The sequence below is a fragment of the Melanerpes formicivorus genome, unplaced genomic scaffold, assembly GCF_026170545.1.
Source record: "Melanerpes formicivorus ecotype bairdi unplaced genomic scaffold, bMelFor1.0.p_v2 SCAF_154, whole genome shotgun sequence".
Lineage (NCBI taxonomy): Eukaryota > Metazoa > Chordata > Aves > Piciformes > Picidae > Melanerpes > Melanerpes formicivorus.
In genome coordinates, this window is record NW_027142506.1 from 552,624 (window position 1) to 567,349 (window position 14,726).

The following is a 14,726-nucleotide window of genomic DNA, read 5'->3' on the forward strand; positions in this document are numbered from 1 at the left end:
ACTTCCTCTTATATCCTGCAGGATTACCTTGCCTTGCTTTCCTTATGTGTGACCTGCTGGCATCGCCGCTGTCAGAAGGAAGAAAGGCTGCCGTGTTTTGTTTTCCTCTAAGCCCTGTGAGTCTGTCAGCAAGAAATATGTGGAACTGAACAGGAGATCAAAACAGAAGGGGAGAATAGGAGATGTCCATAAGATAAGGGAGCCCAATTTATTATTTTTAATGACAGGCATGTGGAAGAGGACACTTACACCACAGTCGTAACAAGAAACAGTCTGCCATCTAATAACTGTAGAAGACAGCATTTATTTTTATGGCAGGTCAAGAGCCCAATCCACAAAACAGATGAAGCTTTGCTTTCATGAGCTCAGCAGGCCAGACCTTAACACCACGCAGCCCATGACTGCAGTGGGACTGGTCTTTGAAGTTAGTTGTGTTTGCCTTTGCAAGTATCAGGCACATGAAGCCCAAGAAAGTTAGGGGGTTGGGGGGAGAGGGGGGGGGAAGCTTAAAAAAATTACCATAAGGAAAACAGGAAGTAACATAAAGGAAAACAGACACAAAATCCACATTCTTGTGGCTATAAATCAGTTCCAGTGACCCGAGTGAATTTCCCCCTTGTTAATACTGTGTGAGGCTCACCCAGAAAGACAAAAATATCAATCCGGTAGCCAAACTGGGCAGAACAGCAGTGAGGAAGGCATTATCTGTGTCATCTGAGATAAATCCCTTTTATTTCCTTGCAGTGCAAGCAGGATTGCACAGTGCATGGACAGTAAGACTGGGCTGCACCTCTTGGTGTGCCGAAGGCTGTCCGTCAGTAATGTACGAGAGTTTGAGATGTGGGTTCCAGGTTTTCGTTGGGTCGTGGTCTGTTAAGATCTTTCGATCTTTCCTACTCTGTGGTTTTGCAGAGCAGTAAACTGGGATGAAATGCCCACAAGAAAGTTCCTGGCCAGATATGCCTTGAGTGCTGTGTCCAGTTCTAGGCCTCTCCATTTAAGAAGGATATTGAGACACTCAAATATGTCCAGAGAAAGGGCAACGAGGCTGGGGAGTGGTCTGGAGCACAGCCCTCTGAGGAGAAGCTGAGGGAGCTGGGATTGCTTAGCCTGGAGAAGAGGAGGCTCAAGGGAGACCTTATTGCTGTCTACAACTACCTGAATGGAGATTGTAGCCAGGTGGGGATTGGTCTCTTCTCCCAGGCAAGCAGCACCAGAACAAGAGGACACAGTCTCAAGCTTTGCCAGGGGAGGTTTAGGCTGGGGGTGAGGAGAAAGTTCTTCCCAGAAAGAGGAATTGGCCTTTGGAATGTGCTGCCCAGGGAGGTGGTGGAGTCACCATCCCTGGAGGTGTTCAAGAGGGGATTGGATGTGGCACTTGGAGCCATGGTTTAGTTAGTCATGAGGTGTTGGGTGACAGGTTGGACTCAATGATCTCTGAGGTCTTTTTCAACCTTATTGATTCTATGATTCTGCCAAGGGTGTACCTGCCTGTGTAGGAAGAATATCCATCATGAAAATAGATAGCTTTTCAGTTGGGCTCATTTCTTACTATCTCTTCCCAAACTGTCTTCTCCCTTTTGTTTCAGAATCCTTTTTTGTTTGTTTGTTTGTTTAGTTCCTTTTCCCTAGAAAATTCACCATGCTCAGGCTTGTGAACCATCTTAGACCTGTTCTCCAGACCTGTCAGCAGCTTTCTTGACCTCCACCGGCCTTACTCCAGCACCTCAATGTCTTTCTTGTAGTGAGGGCCCCAAAACTGAACCCAGGGCTCAAGGTGTGACCTCACCAGTGCTGAGTACAGGAGGACAATCCCTGCCCTGCTCCTGCAGGTCACACTGTTCCTGATGGAGGCCAGCATGCTGTTGGCCTTTGGGGCACATGATGTTTCATGTCCAACCAGATGTTGATCCATACCCCAAGGTCTTTCTCTAGTGGGCATCTTTCCAGCCATTCATAGAATTATAGAATCATAGAATCATAGAATCATAGAATCAATAAGGTTGGAAAAGACCTCAGAGATCAGCAAGTCCAACCTGTCACCCAACACCTCAGGACTAACTAAACCATGGCACCAAGCGCCACGTCCAATCCCCTCTTAAACCCCTCCAGGCATGGTGGCTCCACCACCTCCCTGGGCAGCACATTCCAATGGCCAGTTACTCTCTCTGTGAAGAACTTTATCCTCACCTTCAGCCTAAACTTCCCCTGGCACAGCTTGAAATTGTTTCCTCTTGTTCTGGTGCTGGTTGCCTGGGAAACATCATCTCCAAGCCTGGAGTGTTCAGGTGGTTGTTGTGACCCAAGTGCAACTTCTGCTCGTTGACTTTCATGCAGCTAGTCTCAGCTCATTGATCCATATCATCCAGAGTCCATCTGTAGAGTCTTCTGACCCTCAAGCAGGCCAATAGTCCTGCCCAGCTTAGTGTCCTCTGCAAACTTACTGAGGGTGAACTCCATCTTCTCACCTGGATCACTGATAAAGATATGAAAGAGAACTGGCCCCAATATTGAAGGCAAAAGAGTTCTTTTTCTTATTTATCTTTGCAGTTCAAGGAGGATGAAGGAAAGAGGTGGCTTGAACTTTTTTGGTCCTTACTCTCCTATGCAACACTCAGAAATTTCTTCCCACTGTTCTCATTCTGCATCAGTTTGTAAATATAAAGTACAAAACATCCTTCAGCTGAGCTCCTTATTTCAGCTGAGCTCTGGAATAATCTGCCACTCTCTCAGCCCTCTAAGATTTCCCATTGTGGGAGGCCTTAATAGCTTTATAAGCCACTTGTGTTTTGGCTCTGCCTGTTTCCAGATGAAATTCATGACAACAGCTTTTCAAGTCTTTACAATGTTGCCTGGTACACATGCAAGTGAGGAGGGAAACAGGAAAAGACTGTGAGGGAATATATTGACTGTCCCAATTTGTTGTAGCCAATCTCAGATATCTCTCTTCTTGGCCCATTTCTTAAAGTTCCATTAAAAAACATTAGATTTTAGATCAGATTCATAACAGGACATATTTTAAAGGCTTGAGATACCCAAGTTTCTCATGGAACAATTTTATATGTAGAAGCCTAGCTATATCTGCTCTCTACAACTACCTGAAGGGAGGTTGTAGCCAGGAGGGGATTGGCCTCTTTTCCCAAGCAGCCAGCACCAGAACAAGAGGACACAGTCTCAGGCTGTGCCAGGGGAGGTTTAGGCTGGAGGTTAGGAAGAAGTTCTATACAGAGAGAGTGATTGCCCATTGGAATGGGCTGCCTGGGGAGGTGGTGGAGTCACCATCACTGGAGGTGTTCAGGAGGAGACTTGGTGGGGTGCTTGGTGCCATGGGTTAGTTGTTTAGGTTGGTTGGATTGGTTGATAGGTTGGACACGATGATCTTGGAGGTCTCTTCCAACCTGGTCTCTATTCTATTCTATTCTATTCTATTCTATTCTATTCTATTCTATTCTATTCTATTCTATTCTATTCTATTCTATTCTATTCTATTCTATTCTATTCTATTCTATGATGAAGATTTCATAGAGAGTTATCACAGCTCCCATCTTTGATCTGTCCCTAAGTTGCTCTGTATTGAGAATTCTGTCTAATTCCTCATGGCTAAAACAAACAGGTGTCACCTGTCAGCAAGACTTCCTCAACTATCTTTTCCTCGAAGATATTCAGTCCATGAACTGGAGAATCATTACAGAGCATGAATGCAAGTCCTCAATGTATCCTCAAAGGCTTGGACAGCAGCACTCTGTGCTGGGATAAGAACTGGCTGGAGGCTGAGCCCAGAGAGTGGTGGTGAATGGTGCCACATCCAGCTGGCAGCCAGGCACTAGTGGAGTCCCCCAAGGATCAGTGCTGGGCCCCATCCAGTTCAATATCTTTACTGATGATCCGGATGAGGGCATTGAGTCCATCATCAGTAAATGTGCAGAAGACACCAAGCTGGGGGCAGGAGTTGATCTGTTAGAGGGTCGAAGAGCTCTGCAGAGGGACCTGGACAGGCTGGACAGATGGGCAGAGTCCAAGGGCATGAGATTGAACACATCCAAGTGCCAAGTTCTACACATTGGCTACAACAACCCCATGCAGTGCTACAGGCTGGGGTCAGAGTGGCTGGAGAGCAGCCAGGCAGAAAGGGACCTGGGGGTACTGATTGACAGCAGGCTGAACATGAGCCAGAGGTGTGACTAGGAGGCCAAGGCAGTCAATGGCATCCTGGCCTGCATCAGGAATAGTGTGGCCAGCAGGAGCAGGGAATTAATTTTTCCTTGTGCTCAGCAGTGGTTAGGCCACACCTTGAGTCCTGTGTCCAGTTCTGGGCCCTTCAGTTTAAGAAGGACATTGAGACTCTTGAAGGTGTCCACAGAAGGGCAACAAAGCTGGGGAGAGGTCTGGAGCACAGCCCTGTGAGGAGAACCTGAGGGAGCTGGCACTGTTTAGCGTGGAGAAGAAGAGGCTCAGGGGAGACTTTCTTGCTGTCTACAACTACCTGAAGGGAGATTGCAGCCAGGTGGGAATTGGTCTCTTCTCCCAGGCAACCAGCACCAGAACAAGAGGACACAGTCTCAAGCTGTGCCAAGGGAGGTTTAGGCTGGAGGTGAGGAGAAAGTTCTTCACAGAGAGAGTTGTTAGCCACTGGAATGTGCTGCCCAGAGAGGTGGTGGAGTCACCATCCTTGGAGGTGTTCAAAAAAGGATTGGATGTGGCACTTGGTGTCATGGATTAGTTAGTCCTGAGGTGTTGGGTGATAGGTTGGACTTGATGATCTCTGAGGTCTTTTCCAACCTTATTGATTCTATGATTCTATACGATTCTATTAGTGCCAAGACTGTAAGTTCCTCCTATTTTATCAAATAGATTCCTACACCCAGCAACAAGAAGTCTAACCTGCACTATGTTCAAGTGTTGCAGCTATCTGGAATTTGCAATTGGTTTTGTTTGCTTGTTTGTTTTGTTTTCTGGAAGAGAAACTGCCTCTTTTTATCTCCTCTGCATGACCTTGATAAACAGGTCTAATGGCACAATATTTGGACATAAACCTATCTGTTCCTGATGCCTTTTGATGATAGCACTCACTTCCTCCTTTTATGTGGCTTTGCCAAGAATTCTGTGTTTTGCTTGTGGTTCCCTGGGAAATAAATCTTGAAAGCAATTTCAGATTTGTTGGCTTGGGAGAGTTGACCTGGGATCAAGAAAACCCTTTTTGGTCTCAAATCACCCAGCATTTTTTTCTCATCATGTTGCCAGATGTCCCTTTTGAAGAAATCTGCTTTTGAAGGGACTGTCCACCATCTTTCCCTTGTATAATAGTTTGGTTTATGCATTTGTAGGCTGATCCTGTTGAACATATTTGCAGGAAATTCAGTCCCCCCTGGTCCCTGTGGATTGATGCATTTTTTAACAAAATCTGTTCATAGAATCATAGAATCAATTAGGTTGGAAAAGACCTCAGAGATCATCAAGTCCAACCTGTCACCCAACACTTCAGGACTAACTAAACAATGGCTTCAAGTGCCATGTCCAATCCCCTCTTGAACACCTCCAGGGATGGTGACTCCACCACCTCCCTGGACAGCACATTCCAATGGCAAATTACTCTCTCTGGGAAGAACTTTCATCTCACCTCCAGCCTAAACCTCCCCTGGTACAGCTTGAGACTGTGTCCTCTTGTTCTGGTGCTGATTGCCTGGAAGAAAAGACCAACCTCCACCTGGCTACAACCTCCCTTCAGGTAGTTGTAGACAGCAATTAGGTCTCCTCTGAGCCTCCTCCTCTGAGCTGCCCAGGGAGGTGGTGGAGTCACCATCCCTGGAGGTGTTTAGGAAGAGCCTGGATGAGGCACTTGCTGCCATGGTTTAGTTGATTAGGTGGTGTTGGGTGATAGGTTGGCTGCAATGATCTTGAAGGTCTTTTCCAACCTGGTCTATTCTATTCTATTCTATTCTATTCTATTCTATTCTATTCTATTCTATTCTATTCTATTCTATTCTATTCTATTCTATTCTATCCCATCCCATCCCATCCCATCCCATCCCATCCTATCCTATCCTATCCTATCCCATCCTATCCTATCCCATCCTATCCCATCCCATCCCATCCCATCCTATCCTATCCTATCCTATCCTATCCTATCCTATCCTATCCTATCCTATCCTATCCTATCCTATCCTATCCTATCCTATCCCACCCTATCATCTTAGAGGTCTTTTCCAGCTGAACCAGTTCTATGATTGTGGTTTGCTCCTGTCTTTAATACCTTATCTGTACTTTCCTGAGTCTCTGAGCACTGCTGTGTTCTCTTCCCTTTGGAGTGCAACAATAAATGGGAGTGACCACTAATTACTTGTTAACAGAAGATACTGACCACTGAAGGGGAAGGTGTTTGCAAAATGGAGAGAGAGGCTGAGAGAGTTTGGTTCAGTTTTAAAGCTCTACCAGCCTGGCCTGCAGGTTCTATTGTTAGCCTGCTTGACAGCCTACCCTAAACCTCCCTGTTCATGTGCTGAACAGTAGGGGCAGGGAGGGAACTCTGGAGATTTAGTCCAGCCTCACTTCTAAAGCTGGGTGGCCTAAAGCAGGTTGCACAGGATCATATCCATGTGGGTTTTGAAAGCCTCCAGAGAAGGAGAACCCACAGTCTTGCTGGGCAGCCTGGTGCAGTGCACAGGCAACTTCACAGGAGAGATGTTTTCCTTATGTTAAAGTGCAATATTTTGTGTTCTATTTTCTGCCTGTTGCCCCTTGTTCTATGAGTGGGTAGCACTGAAAAGAGCCCAGCCCTATCTTCTTGCCCTCCACCCTTTAGATATTCATAAACATTGATAAAATCCCTTCTCAGTCTGCTCTTTTCCAGGCTAAACAGCCCCAGGTCTTAGCCTTTTCTCCTAAGAGAGATGCTCCTGTCCTCTCAACACCTTTGTGGCCCTCTATTGGACTCTTTCCAGCAGTTCCCTGTCTCTGCCGAACTGGGAAGCCCAGAACTGAACACAAGACTCGAGGTGTGGCCTCACCAGGGCAGAGTAGAGGGGAAGAAGAACCTTCCTCGACCTGCTGGCCACACTCTTCTTAATGCACCCCAGAATACCGTTTGTCCTTGTCCATGAGGGTCCGTTGCTAGATCATGGTGAACTTGTTTTCCTCCAGCACTCCCAGGGGCTCCTTTGTAGAGCTGCTTTCCAGCATTCAACCCCTCACATGTAGTGATGCAGGGGGTTATTCCTCCACAGGAGCAGGACTCTTCACTTGCCCTTGCTGAACTTCATGCAGTTCCCCTCTGCCCAGCTCTAGCTCTGCAGGCTGTCTGGCTCCATATGCTTTTCTGAAATGCCTTGCATATTCCCAAGCTGAGCTTCTTCCATGGGGTTCCTCTCCACTGCAGTAGATTCTAGTCTTGCAGTGGCAGCAACCCCTTTCCTGATGGTGAGCATTTTAATTTCTCTTGCTACTTTGTCTCTACTGCAGCAGAACAGGAAGCTGTAAATTTAGTTCTATTTTTTTTCTCTTTAAGTCTTGCTCCATGGCAGCACAGCATGACAGGGTGTCAGCCACTCCTCCCCATCCTGTATCAGTAGCAGACTTGCTGAGAGGACACTCTGTCCCTTTTTCCAGGTCATTCCAAATTCCAAACCATTACACTGAGTATGTTGAACAAGAGTGGACCCAGTATTGGCCCTAACGGCCTCCAACTAGACCCTGCCCTGCTGACCACAACCTTCAGGCTGGGGTGAAAGCAGCCAGGCAGAAAGGGACCTGGGGGTACTGGTTGACAGTAGGCTGAACATGAGCCAGATGGGTGCCCAGGTGGCCAAGAAGGCCAATGGCATCCTGGCCTGGATCAGGAACAGTGTGGCCAGCAGGAGCAGGGAAGTCATTCTGCCCCTGTACTCAGCACTGGTTAGGCCACACCTTGAGTCCTATGTCCAGTTCTGGGCTCCTCAGTTTAGGAAAGATGTTGAGCTGCTGGAAGGTGTCCAGAGAAGGGCAACAAAGCTGGTGAGGGGTCTGGAGCACAGCCCTGTGAGGAGAGGCTGAGGGAGCTGGGGTTGCTTAGCCTGGGGAAGAGGAGGCTCAGGGGAGACCTTCTTGCTTTCCACAACTACCTGAAGGGAGGTTGTAGCCAGGTGGGGGTTGGTCTCTTCTCCCAGGCAAGCAGCACCAGAACAAGAGGACACAGTCTCAAGCAGTGCCAGGGGAGGTTTAGGCTGGATGTTAGGAAGAAATTCTTCATAGAGAGAGAGAGATTGGCCATTGGAATGTGCTGCCCAGGGAGGTGGTGGAGTCACCATCCCTGGAGGTGTTTAGGAAGAGACTGGATGAGGCACTTGGTGCCATGGTTTAGTTGATTAGATGGTGTTGGGTGATAGGTTGGACTTGATGATCTCGGAGGTCTTTTTCAAACTGGTTAATTCTCTTCTCTTCTCTTTTCTCTTCTCTTCTCTTCTCTTCTCTTCTCTTCTCTTCTCTTCTCTTCTCTTCTCTTCTCTTCTCTCTTCTCTTCTCTTCTCTTCTCTTCCTCTTCTCTTCTCTTCTCTTTCTCTTCTCTTCTCTTCTCTTCTCTTCTCTTCTCTTCTCTTCTCTTCTCTTCTCTTCTCTTCTCTTCTCTTCTCCCTCTTCTCTTCTTTTGTGACTCATTCATTCATTCAGCTCAAATGAAGGACAGTGTTTAAAAGCTGCCTGAACCTGAATGACAAATGTGCCCTGTTCATGATGGTGTCTCTGCACATTGCATGCCCACTGCCAAGAGGAGGAGGTCTGCTTATGAGTTTTATTTCCTACATATGGAGGGGCCCTCAGCCATCCGGGGTAACTTGGCAGTGCAGAAGTCTTTGGGTGTCCACAGTGCTTTTGCTCTCTTTGAAACTCAAGTCAAGGAAGGCACCCTGCCTCGCTAGAGAGATTTCTGCTGCCCAGACGGTGAAGTGCTGCTTGTTATTAAGTCTCTTGAAACTGAGCAGTTGTGAAAGCAGATTTGAAAGCAGGATATGCTCTACAGTGATATCCAGGGCTCGTGGGGGATTTTAAAAGGGGTTTAAAGAGGAAATCGGGCCTGATCAAGACAGCTTGAAGGTGGTAATTGGACAGGGGAACTCTATATAGTCTGAGGGTTTTGCTTTCCTGTGTATTGATTTTTCTGCTGTTCAAAACTGAAAGGAAAAAAAAATAAAAGGGGGGGAAACAAAAAAAAAAAAGAAGGAGGCACTCCAATATTGAAACCAGAGCTTCTGAAGTATGGTTTAGATGAAATCATGAAGTGGGAGAATGTGGTGAGTTTGCCTACGCAAAGCCCAGTGTAAGCTTCGCCTTTAAAAGTCACATCAAAGCCATAAACATGGCAAGATGTAAAGCAGGACAAATGTGCAGGCAGAAGAATACCTCTCCCTGTTCTTTCTGTCTGAGCCTGCAGAGGAGATTATAGGATAAGCGAGAGCAGTAAACACTCCTGGATGGAAAAGGGAATAGCAAAGCAGCCCAATCCAGGCTCTAATGCAACTGTTCAATTACTCCTGCAGGTTTGGCTGCAAATTTACTGCACATGTGCTGCATACTTGCTACGTCTATGCTGTCATTCTGTGGTGGTTTGGCCCTGGCCTGGAGGCCAGATGCCCACCAAAGCTGCTCTATCACTCCCCCTCTTAAGTGGACAGGGGGAGAGGGGAAAAATATAACAAAAGCCAGCCATAGGGTAGGAGCAATTTTAACAACCACTGGAATGTGCTGCCCAGGGAGGTGGTGGAGTCACCATCACTGGAGGTGTTTAGGAAGAGACTGCTTGAGGCACTTGGTGCCATGGTTTAGTTGATCAGATGGTGCTGGGTGATAGGTTGGACTTGATGATCTCAAAGGTCTCTTCCAATCTGGTTAATTCTATTCTATTCTATTCTATTCTATTCTATTCTATTCTATTCTATTCTATTCTATTCTATTCTATTCTATTCTATTCTATTCTATTCTATTCTATTCTATTCTATTCTATTCTATTCTACTCTAATATATTCTACTCTATTCTACTCTATTCTATTCTATTCTATTCTATTCTATTCTATTCTATTCTATTCTATTCTAAAGTAACAGCAACAGACTGCACAGAGGCAAAAAGCAGAGAGAGAAGTTAGTCTCTACTTCCCATCAGCAGGATGATGGTTGGTTTCAGGAAGCAGGGCTAAGCTTGGTGGTTACTTGGGAGGACAGATAACATGGACAAATCCCCCACTTCCTTCTTTCACTTCATTCTTATACCTGAGCTGACCTCATATGATATGGAATATCCCTTTGACCAATCTGGGTCAGCTGGCTCAGCCATGTCCCCTCCCAACATCTTGCCCACCCCTCAGCATACTCTTGGGACAGGGAAATGTTGAAAGGACACAGCCTGGATACTTGTTCAGCAGTAGCCAAAACACTGCTGTGTTATCAACTATTGCTGCAAAACACAGCGCTAGAAAGATTCTGTGAGGAGAATTAACTCCAGCTCAGTCCAACCCAATACACATTCATAAGAAAGCTGTCTTTAGCATGGCAGCTGCTGCAGGCATGTGCTCCTGATAACCCCTCTCTTATCAACAGGGATCCAGGTGTCTGGCTGGGGAAGCTGAAGGGCACAGTGGTATGTGGTCCATCTGCTTCAGAGGACATAAATTACAGTCATAGAATTGCTTCAAGTTTGAAAAGACCTTTAAGATCCTTGAGTCCAACCATTAGCTAGCTCTGCCAAGTCTGGTGCTAAACCATGTCCCTCAGCACCACATCTCTGAATCTTTTATACAATCACAGGATCACAGAATGGTTTTGTATACAAAAGACCTTTAAGATCATTGAGTTCACAGTATCACAGTATCACCAAGGTTGGAAGAGACTTCAAAGATCATTAAGTTCAACCTATCACTCAAGACCTCATGACTAGACCATAGCACTGACTGCCATGTCCAATTCCCTCTTGAACACCTCCAGGGATGGTGACTCCACCACCTCCCTGGGCAGCACATTCCAATGATGAATAACTCTCTCAGTGAAGACCTTTCTCCTCACCTCCAGCCTAAACTTCCCCTGGCACAGCTTGAGACTGTGTCCTCTTGGTCTGGTGCTGGTTGCCTGGCAGAAGAGACCAACCTCCACCTGGCTACAACCTCCCTTCAGGGAGTTGGTGACAGCAATAAGGTCTCCCCTGAGCCTCCTCTTCTCCAGGTTAAGCAAACCCCAGCCCCTTCAGCCTCTCCTCATAAGTCTTGTGCTAGAGGCCTCTCCCCAGATTTGTTGCCCTTCTCTGGACATGTTCAAGTGTCTCAATGTCCTTCTTAAACTGAGGGGCCAGACCAAACCTTTTGCATTATCAGCAGGGGTATGAGGCAGACCATGAGGAGCTGAACAACCTACTGTTAGCTTCTAGGGGATTTGTAGGATTTTCTTGGTATTATGCTGATTAGCTATAGTATTTTACTGTGTTCTGCCAATAAATAACATTTTCTTTTACAATGAAAAAGGATATTTACTATTTCTGTATTTGCTATCATATGGTATGAGAGAAAATGCACATGTTGCACTTCTGCTTGATTTCCCCCCCCCACCCCTTTTGGTAGTAAGAAGGTCAAAACCTCACAAAGAAAATGGTCTGCAAAGTCCCCATGAAGTCATCATCATTGTTCAAAGTCAGCAGCTTCTTCATTTGGTGTTTTGGTGTTGGGTGTTTTAAAACAAAAGCCTCTAAGCTCAATGAATGCAAGGGCTAAAAGATTTATTTCTTCCTAATGGATCTCAGGATGTTAGGGGCTGGAAGGGACCTCCAGAGATCATGAAATAATCTGAGATGCCTGCAGCTTTATGGTATCCTTGTGTGTAGCAAGGAATCATCTTTGGCTCCAACAGGATTCTTAGTTACTTTGATGAAAATCCATGGAGAGTCACCTTCCTTCTAATCATGATAAGTTTAGATGTACTGAGTGTAAGAACCCCGAGACCATTAGATTTGCTCACTGCCTTCCATCTAATGCAGACTGCAACACCTTCCTCCTCACCTTTTAAGTACCTATGCTTCTAGAGAAGTATCTAGGGCTTCATCTGAAATCATTTCATCTGAAATGTGGAGATTTCAGCACTGCCTGCAGCAGGAGATATCACTCACATGCTAAGAACATGTGTCTTCCTTCAGAAGAGGGCTTCACCTTCCTGCATTGGTTCTTGTCATTCCTTCCTCCAGGAAATGAAAGAATTCTCCTGTGTTTCATGTTTTATACTGTGAGCATATTTTTTGCAGTGTAATAACCTCATCCTGGCTTCCTTTGGTGTATGAAGCAGGCAGAGCTCCTTGCAGTCTTTCTCTGCAACACATTTTTCTCCAGACCAGAAGTAGTTCTGCTGTTTCTTTTCTCCACCCCATGGAACGTTTCAACACTCTTTAGGAAATTTGTACCCAGGGTTGTATCTGGTACTCCAGTAACAGCACTGCTACTTAAAAAAACCTTCAAACTGCCTCAAATCCCAGCTAATACTCACCAGTTCAATCACAGTTACTTCCCCACACCCCAAGCATTACACTGAGAGTTCATGTGGTGTAGCTTGTTACTACACCCCCCACCCCAGTCCCTTTTTAGACCCACTGCTGTTCAGAACACAATCCTCAGTGTGTGTAGGCTTGGCTCCCATTCTTTGCTTATAAATATACAATGCTTCATTTTCCTGCTTTAGCATGCCCTGTTTTAACAAGATTTATGCCTTATAGAATTATGTGATATAGGATTGTTTGTTGCTTTATTCTCCCACTATTTTATGAATGGGGTCCCTTCCCAGTTTTCACACACTTCTTGCCTGGAGGGAATATAAGACTCGGCAGCAGGGCTCCTCTGCTCATCCCATTCACTTCACACTGACACTATTCTAGTCTTCCAGAGTTCCCTTGCATTTCCAAGATATGTTCAAGATCATCCCAGCAGGCCAGAGATCTCTTCAGCCAAGTGTCTTGGAATTGTTGTGCACAAGTGATGTCTGCCTGCCAAAGCTGCATGTGCTTACTCCTAGGGGACTGATCTGAATTTATGTCGTATTTCTCTGTTAGTAATAAACAGAAACCATAAAATCATTAAATCCTCAAATCATTTGGGTTGGAAAAGAGCTTTAAGATCATCAGGTCCAACCATTATCTAACTCTCAGGCAGGGACTGGTCTCTTCTCCCAGGCAACCAGCACCAGAAGAAGAGGATACAGTCTCAAGCTGTGCCAGGGGAGGTTCAGACTGGATGTTAGGAAGAAATTCTATACAGAGAGAGTGTATTAGGAATAGTGTGGCCAGCAGGAGCAGGGAAGTCATTGTGCCCTGTACACTGCATTGGTTAGGTCACACCTTGAGTCCTGTGTCCAGTTCTGGGCCCCTCAGTTTCGGAAGGACATTGAGACACTTGAAGGTGTCCAGAGAAGGGCAACAAGGCTGGGGAGAGGTCTTGAGCACAGCCCTGTGAGGAGAGGACCAAGTGCCATGGTCAAGTCATGAGGTCTGTTGTGACAGGTTGGACTTGGTGATCTTTGAGGTCTCTTCCAACCTTGATGATACTGTGATAGAACACCCCCCCCAAGCCTCTAACGGGATTCCAAAAAGGAACAAGGGTAGATGCTCTGCTTCCTCCCCCAATCTTCCCCCCTCACCCCCCACCCCTTTTCATCTAATTAGAAGAAAAGAGAAAGAAAAGTTAGGAGAGTACTATTAGTCTTATCTGCAAGGTCAGCTAGTAGCCATAAGATCCTCCCAGCCAAGCAGAGCAGAAGCAGCAGCCAGAAGAAAGTGTCCAGAGAAGGGCAATGAGGCTGGTGAGAGGCCTCGGGCACAGCCATATGAGGAGAGCCTGAGGGAGCTGGGGTTGTTTAGCCTGGAGAAGAGGAGGCTCAGGGAGACGTTATTGCTGTCTACAAGTACCTGAAGGGAGGTTGTAGCCAGGAGGGGGTTGGTCTCTTCTCCCAGGCAAGCAGCACCAGAACAAGAGGACACAGTCTCAAGCTGTGCCAGGGGAAGTTTAGGCTGGAGGTGAGGAGAAAGTTCTTCCCAGGAAGAGTTGTTAGCCTTTAGAATGTGCTGCCCAGAGAGGTGGTGGAGTCCCCATCCCTGGAGGTGTTTAAGAGAGGTTTGGACATGACACTTGGTGTCGTGGTTTAGTTGATTAGATGGTGTTGGGTGACAGGTTGGACTTGATGATCTCTGAGGTCTTTTCCAGCCTTATTGATTCTATGATTCTATGAATGAAGTGGAATGTGAGATATTGCTAAGGGTGTATCTCACATCTGACCAATGAAATTTGTTCGGAATCATCTTTTGTTTTCCTTTTTACACTCAGCTGTGAATTGTTTATACTTCTTCACTCTTCTACTCAAAAATCTGCAGTTAACTTTTAAAGGCACAGCCTAAAACTGCCACAGCACTTTTAACCAACTTTCAGGTCAAGCCTGAGAATGTAGTTTGACCCTTACACTGTTGACTGCAGAGAGTGTTAATCTTCTGCCCCCTCCTTCAAACAAACTATTTTTATAAAAGTGATTATCTGGATGGAAGCTCTCACCCCTGCTCTCAGGAAGCCTTGGTGCGTGCTAATGGTTTGCTGTAACACTAGAATTGCAGCTGCTTCAGGACCGGGGGCTCTTGGCCCTGCTGCCATTCATGTGGACACAGGACATTCATTCTTTAGCGCTGTGACATGGGGTTGGTGGCTACCAATGAGCCAGCAGTGTGCCCAGGTGGCCAAGAAGGCCAATGGCAT